This window comes from Eretmochelys imbricata, chromosome 1, assembly GCF_965152235.1.
Source record: "Eretmochelys imbricata isolate rEreImb1 chromosome 1, rEreImb1.hap1, whole genome shotgun sequence".
NCBI lineage: Eukaryota > Metazoa > Chordata > Testudines > Cheloniidae > Eretmochelys > Eretmochelys imbricata.
In genome coordinates, this window is record NC_135572.1 from 48,602,661 (window position 1) to 48,610,432 (window position 7,772).

General features: G+C 39.9%; 1 long non-coding RNA gene across 1 annotated transcript; it reads right to left on the bottom strand.

Moving 5' to 3' along the window:
• Positions 1 to 563: 563 nt before the first annotated feature.
• Positions 564 to 7,738, bottom strand: LOC144260986 (uncharacterized). The gene is made up of 3 exons (XR_013345095.1): positions 7,557 to 7,738; positions 7,077 to 7,197; positions 564 to 643 (listed from the first exon to the last, which is right to left on the bottom strand). It is a non-coding gene; the product is annotated as an uncharacterized LOC144260986 (long non-coding RNA).
• Between the last annotated feature and the right edge of the window lie 34 nt (positions 7,739 to 7,772).

Below are 7,772 nucleotides of genomic sequence, written 5' to 3' on the forward strand. Positions count from 1 at the left end.
TTGGTTCTGTTCAATCTATATTGAGACCCCAGACATACCATTAGATTTTTTTTTTTTAAGTGTGGGAATTCTTGGTAAAATAAATAAATGGTTAAATAGTAAACCCAGAAGTAATCCTGAAAAAGTTATGCCATCTTTCACATTGAAGGAGAACTCAATCAGCCCAATAGCTAAAGGAAGGTTAATGTGCCAGACCATAAATTGGTGGCCAACTATGAAATCTTATTATGGAAAAAATCTGGAGAAGCAGCTCAGTTTACCAGATGAATAAAAATAACGAAGGATATGTTAACATGAAAACCAAATATTTGTTTTTGCTCAGTTCAAGCCTTTTCAGTTGAACAGTTGTAAATAAAAAGTTAGCAACTGTCCAGTCAATATATGAATGACCAGAATTAAACAAGATACTTCTGATTTGTACCCTTAAACATAGTAACACAAGCTCTAGAACATAATTCCATAATATTTTGCTATTCTAAATTTATTATTTGTATGTAATATTACCATAAATGACCTTCATATAGCTCTTTATCAATAGAGTATAACTTAGCACTTGATTATTTACCTTCTTTAAAATCTGTAAGATCTTCAGCAGTTGCACATGCACTCACAAGTCAAGTTCACTGGCCAGAAAAAGCACTGTCTATTGAAATTAAAACATTTTATTTTACAATAATTAAACATTCAAATAAATTAAAGAGATGATCCTGTGTGAATGTTGCACACAAGTTAAAGTACAGTTTTGCTTTAAAAAAAAAAGGTTTCTCAGCAAATTCTAGATTAGCAAAAGGCTGGTAGGTTGGTTTTTGGTCTGCCAGCTCTGCAAGCATCCTGGAATTAAGAGTCAAATTGGGCTCTCTCCTGTTTGTGTGTGTAGGCCCCCTGAGTTTGGATATCCTGACTCGTTTCTTAAATTTCCTTAAAGAAAAACTCTGATAGTTAGTTGGATATATGTTAGGGAAACATTGTATTATATGTACACAAAGAAGTTTTCAAACGTTTTAAAGATACCTGTCACTATTTTAGTATCTTCATTATTCACTATCATTGCTGTCCTCTCTGTATGTCTGCCATTTTAATAATGCAGCATTTTATCTACTCACAGAAGTTCCCTTCTCTTTGAAAGTACAGGAAACTAGAACATCTGAAAATGTTATAAAGCAAGTTCTAGGTCTAGGATTTAAAAAGAAACAGATTTGTCAGTTGGCTAGTAAATTGTTTAACATTCTGGGCACCGATAATATCTGAGTTTGGTTCTATCGACAAAATATGTAGAAACTCTTTGCAAGAGTCACAAAAGTTCTGCATTTATTTACATACTTGACAGGTGGTCTTCAAAATACCTTCCAAAATACCATAGAACAAGTAGTAGCTGTTTTTTTAAGAGTCACATATTATGTCAGACATTGCACTTGTCCAGACATATCATTTTAGGTTGATTTCATGTATTTAAAAACACATACAAACAGATGAAGCTCTAATCTCTTATAGGCCAGATTTTCCTAAGTGCTTAAAACCACGGACTTTAGCTAGTATAGTGCAGGCTCACTACCCCCCAAAAAACAAGCTTTGTGACCATCTTCATTTAAATTCTGCAGAAGGCTGGTATCTTTAATCACGTCTGAGGGAAGGCCTCAGGAAAGTCTTAGGCATTTATAGAGAATGACAGAAATTCAGTTGGAAGGTCACTTAAGGATGGGGGGGAATTAAATCAAAATATGGACTAGCTTGCAGTTTAAATAGCAACACTGGCAACTGTCTTTTCTTTTCTGCTAAGACTGCAGCATCCTGACATGAAACACTTGATAAGTGAGGGACCACTTATAATCAGTTAAATTCTGACAGGATTTACTATAGCAGGTGTAAATTTTGAGGTGCTGATTGGGTGGCAGAGCTGCTAATTAAAGGGAAGTCTGTGAGCACAGAAGTATATTATTGAAGAGTCTGAAAAGTGTAGTGGGAAAGTTTGTGGGCAATTTAACCTGTAAATTAGATTTCTATGGGGAAATAACCTTCATAGAAGTGCTAGTTTACTCTAGATTCCCCATTGAACAAGCTACAGACATTATAGTAGAATCAGGGCTGGAAACTCCAGGCAATTAAAGAAATAATATTGGTTTGTTTAGGACCTCATACAAAGCTTATTGAAACCAAAGGAAAGACTCCTATTGACTTCAATAAGCTTTGAAGCATGTCCTTAGCAGGCCACCCTCTTCCCTCTGAATCAGTATTGACTCAAGTGCACAGCATTGCATTATGCGGCAATGTGCTATTCACAGGGTATCTTGAGATCCTGCCCACTTGTAGACAGCAAATATTCCACATCAGGTCTCCCAAAAGTAAGAGTGTTAGACTTCGACCAGGATGTACGCCAACTGTGCAGTTATACTGTTAACCTAAAATTACCTCTGCAGTTCAATTTATTTTTAGTACAAATAATTTATACGATGAACTCTGCATATATTTTATGCCAAGAAAAGCGTCAAACACACTTTTCAGTATTTCACCAGCTCTACAATGGGTAAAATAAAATCTGAATGATATATTCAACCTTTCTTCCTTCCACTACTGAATAAATTATTATTGAATAATATTTTTCATTATTCAGTCAGGTCCACATTTATTTTGATGTTTACAAACTATAATGAAAGAGCTTCCATCTAGGTCTCTGGGTGCCCTTGACAATCTTTTCAACATACACCAAACACATGGACATGATTATACCACATATGAGAGCAGATATGTTAGACTGGATTAATATAATGCAAGAGGACATGCATGGTGTGACCAAAATAAAGGTTAATAAAAGCAGGGTGTGCCCTCTTGACAAAAACATCTGCCTGTCACCTGCTGAAGCAGTAAAAAGATTTCCTTTCCATACTACAGGAGCAATGCAAGTGACAAGATAAGAGAAACATCTAAAAATATGTAAGTTAGGAGAAAAGTAACAATTTATTTTTGAAAGTGAGGAAAATAGGTCTGCCAAGCTGCTCAGCAATACAATGTGGGAGATTTAAAGGTATCCTAAATAAAGTTTGAAATGTCTCATTGAAAAGACAAAATCAATCCTCTATCCGCAGAAGAAAAAGTTTAGACACAGTATTTCACCAGGTAAGGAAAATAAAGCAGACATGAACTGTTGTGTTATCACACTTTTTAGCTAGTGATTTTTGCTTCTGTTTGGTGTAACAATGTTTCAAATTTATGACATATTCTGTGATATTTTATACAAAGGACATTGTATGAACAAATTAAATGAAAAAACCCCTCAAGTGTTCATGCAACACTCAAAGTTGTACAGTTAAAATTACAGTCAAGAAATGCAATAAAGAATGCACCCCCAGCACTATCGACTGTCATATATTTTATGGGATATATTTAATAACATAAGTCATAGATACATCACTGACTTTATGCAGAACATAACTTACTAACTGGAATCCTGTTTGTGCATTTCCAGCTAGACTTTCTGTGATTTTAACTTTGGACCCCATGCACTTTCTGAATGTATTATTTTAAAAAAATAAGGTTTTTTAAGAGAAAAAAATAACAATGGTACAGAAAGTGTCCCCTGAGAGATGAAACATTAAGAGTCAGGCTTGTCAGATGGTGCCTGCTCTTCATATTCAACCTGTCAGAGTACAGCATGCAATAGCCATTTAGCTAAGAATTTCTCAAATGCAGCCACCGTGGCCACCAGGAGCTTTTCTTGCAGCCACAGCCTCCTGGACTGTTATGGGCAGGAGGAGAGCAAAGCAGCAGCTCCTTCCCCTCCCTAGTGCTCCTGGATGCACCGCCTTGGTGTTGGTTGCTGGGGCTGCCAGCAGAGGTCCCCCTCCTCTCTCCCAAGACACTTGGGACACAACGCTGGAGAAGCAGGCAGCCGGTGAGTTCCCCACCTTTCCAGGAGCGGTTTGGACTTCAGCCCTGAGGTTTCAGGGGGCAGGCTCTGGCAGCGGGACTTCGGGCTCCAGCGCTGGGCTCCTGGCTGCGCAGCTTCAGGTTCTGTCCTCCAGCCACAGGGCTTCAGTCTGCAGCCTCCTACTGCCTCCCTCGGCCCTCCTCTCCCCCCAGTCCAGGGCTTAATTTGTCCCCAGGCTTGCCGGGGCTGAGTAAGTCTGCTGTGAAAAGTGATACTTGCATGTTTGTTAAGATCACTTTTCACAACAGGCTTATTAGCTAGCAATAAATATTACAATGATTTGGACGTGTATATGTGCATATTTATTTTTTTCCTAAAGACAGGTTTCAGAGTAGCAGCAGTGTTAGTCTGTATTCCGATGAAGTGAGCTGTAGCTCAAGAAAGCTTACGCTCAAATAAATTTTTTAGTCTCTAAGGTGCCACAAGTCCTCCTTTTCTTTTTTCCTAAAGCTAATTAAGTATTTTAGGGAAAAGTGTGAGAGTGGCCACCAGCAAGAGTTGGTGGCTGCCCTCTGAGGACACCAAAAATTCTATCCTGAGAACCCCTGAGGCTAGGTAGGAGGCACCAGCCAATGACTATTTAACTTCATTGAAGGGTGCATACTTGTGAAAGGCACAAATTAACAGCGCATACTCTCAGTTGCGTGAAATTTTTTTTAAACTGCATGCCCAGTATGCTATTTCCAAACATTTGTTACTATTTTCAAGCCAATTCTTTTCCAACTTGGTCGTGAACATGCTTCTCTCCAAGGACTATTTACAGACCAAGCTTCAAGGTCCAGTCATTTTAGAGTTCTCTGTGTGTTTATAAAAAAAAAAAAAGGCGTGACAATGTTTTCCTCATACTTGCAAAGAAAAGAAAAGGATGAGAGGGAGTTTTCTCAAATATCTCACATGCACAAAACGTTCACCTTTGATTATACTTCAGGCATGGAAAGTTTCAGCCCAAAAGTGGAAACAGAGTTTTACTGAAACTGAACTATAGTTGTAATTATTGAGTGACTAGAACATACTTTAAAAGAAGGTGGAATAGCCTGTGTCCTGAAATTAAGTTAGATATGTAAAAATTAGCCTGAAATGAATACACTTCACAATCACATCAGACAACCTCCTCTTTCTCTTCCTGTGTGCATGCACGTGTGTAAGGGGGAACAATGGAAAGTAACGTCTCAGGCTTTGTGCCTATTTAATAAAATTGTTTTTTAAAAGTTACTGATGCAAGCGAAACTAATATGGCCAGTTGTAGACCGGAGTGCATGTATGAGGGTTGCACTGTTTAACTAAACCAAACTGGTTAAATCAATTTTAGTTAAACTGGCACAACTTCTGTGTTTCGCCTCCAACCCAGTCGCAACACCACTCACTCAGATTTGGCCTGGAGACAGGAGCCATCCTAATGGAAGAGTGGCTGGCTTACATTAAAGTAGTGCTACAACCTCATTCACTAGGCATGGGGGTCACAATGCCACACACTCAAATTTGACTCGGCAACCCCTCCATGATGCCAGTAGGGGCCTGTTTAAAAAAAGGGGGGAGGGCAATGGCCCCCATCTCTGGTCTGTGCTCCCACCATGCATATAGAAGGGTCTACCTCTCACAATAACTTTCCCTCTGGAGGACGGGGCAAGAGTTCTCTCTCCATATATGTATGTGCAATGTGAAGTCTGCCTCCTTCTAACCCAAACTTTTGCTTATCTCCCACCTATGTGTTTGGGAGGAGGGGAGAGAATTTCTTCCCAAACATTCCCCTCTCTCCCAACTCTTGTTTTCCCTCCTCTTCTGACATACCTACCTGGGGAGGGAGTGTCTCTAGTCACTTGCTATTTACTTTAATGCACAAAAGCTAAGATTTTTTCAAGCCAAAACAAACAGAGGCATCTATGTAAGAATATCTAAAAAATTATCCAGTGACATCTCCAATAAAAAAATGTGACAGATACCTGAGCAACACCACAAAGACAGATTGGATTCCTCCCTGAGAAACAAGTTGCTGATTACATTTTCAACAGACAGAAGACCATAAACCTACAAGTAAAAAACTGAGAGTAAAGGGATATGTACCTGCTTTGTCGACTTTAAAATAGTACCCAGCCATGAGCTGTAAATGGTTACAAAATTGAAATGATTGGAAAAGATATGATAACCAAATCCATGTACCAATCTACAAAACGTAAATTAAAACAACAACAACCTGCAAACAGGCTTTCAGACAAGAAAGAAGGCTAAAAAAGGATGCAATCTTAATCCTACTTTTTGTCATTATAAATATCAATGACCTACAAAAGGCCTCTACTAAAGCATTTCTTAAACAGAGCCACAATAACTGAAAAAAATGCCTATCTATGTTATGTCCTAGGAAGATGGCACATAATGTCTATTGTATGACTTCTCACTCAGAAAGTCCCTGAAAAAAAGAGTTTACACTTGCTAGAAACAAAGCAAAAACATGGGCTCCATTGGTCACTCTGGAAAAGATTAAAAGCTCAAACCATAACCATAACTAAATTTTTTATTACAGCGATAAAGAAACTGAATATACCTTAAATTGTACATATCTAAACCTCACAATAAAGTTACAAGGCAGCATCCCATATAGGCTAAAGAAGCATTAAAATAATGTAATAGCACTACATAAATAACAGCAAAACTATTCAACAAAGTTATTCAAATCATTCTACATATGGGGCTGAACTTCAACATCCAACTACACCAACTGAAACAAAACACAGATACAAATCCTGTATCTAAAGCTCTGCAAACAAGTCCTCTATGCACACTGAAACACCAACATAAATAGCTTCAGAGCAGAACTGAGTCATTTCCCTCTCTTAATCTATTTACAGGAACATGCATTGAGCTCTGGTGCCAACATATTGTCCATCCCTCCACCAAAAAGTACTAAAGCTCAAAAATCAAATCCAAATAAAAAGCTAATGCTATATAACATTACTACCAAGTCTCAACACTACCCTTCTGACAAACGAAGCATACAACCTCCTTTGAAACAGAACACAGACTAGGACACCAGCCCAAACTTTAAAACACTAATATGCGAGTTACTGAGAAGAACAAATACAAACTTTTTTTAAAAAAAAAACAAACCCACAACCTATAAATCCACACCCAGAATAATCACAGTAGTAAATTATCTCACCACAAACAGAGAAAAAATTCTGTGCACAGTGACACTGGGACAGCTCTCCAAACCCCTCCAAACACCAATGCCAGAGGCCAGATTGAGACTGAGCAGCATTTCCTCTTGCAGTCTCCAAAATCTGAAGTGTGAGAGAGAGAGATTTCCTTAAAATATCTGCTAGGATGCACACTTTCAGTTAAACCGAGATGAAGAAAAACTGCAGAAGCCTGGGAGACGGAGGACTGGCAGAAGCAGCCTGTCACCGGCCACTAAATCCGTACAGGGAAGGAACGACAAAGAATACAAGGTATTAAAACCAAGAGGGAAGCTGTCCCTGTCCCTGTCCCTGTCCCGGGGGCTGTCCCACGCAGGTGTTCAGTGGGTCGGGGGTTAAACCCGAAACCCACGGTCCCCGGGGCAAATGCTGATGTATTCCCCCCTACCCCCAGCAGAGACCAGAGCTTCCCAGCCTCTGTCCATCCGTCCTACTGACCTGACCTGACCTGACCGGCTGGGGGGGAGGGAGGCTGCATCGCCGGGGGGGGAGGGGAGTCTCCTCGTGTCGGGACCGGCCCGGCAGCAGGATCTGTCCCCCGTGGGGGGGTGTCGGTCCCTGTCTCGGCCGCTCCCCGGGAGGGGCGGGGGGGCTCTCCCGGAGGAGGAGGAGGAGGAGGAGGACCAGGGAACCTCCGCTCCCTTCCCTGCCGCGGTGGG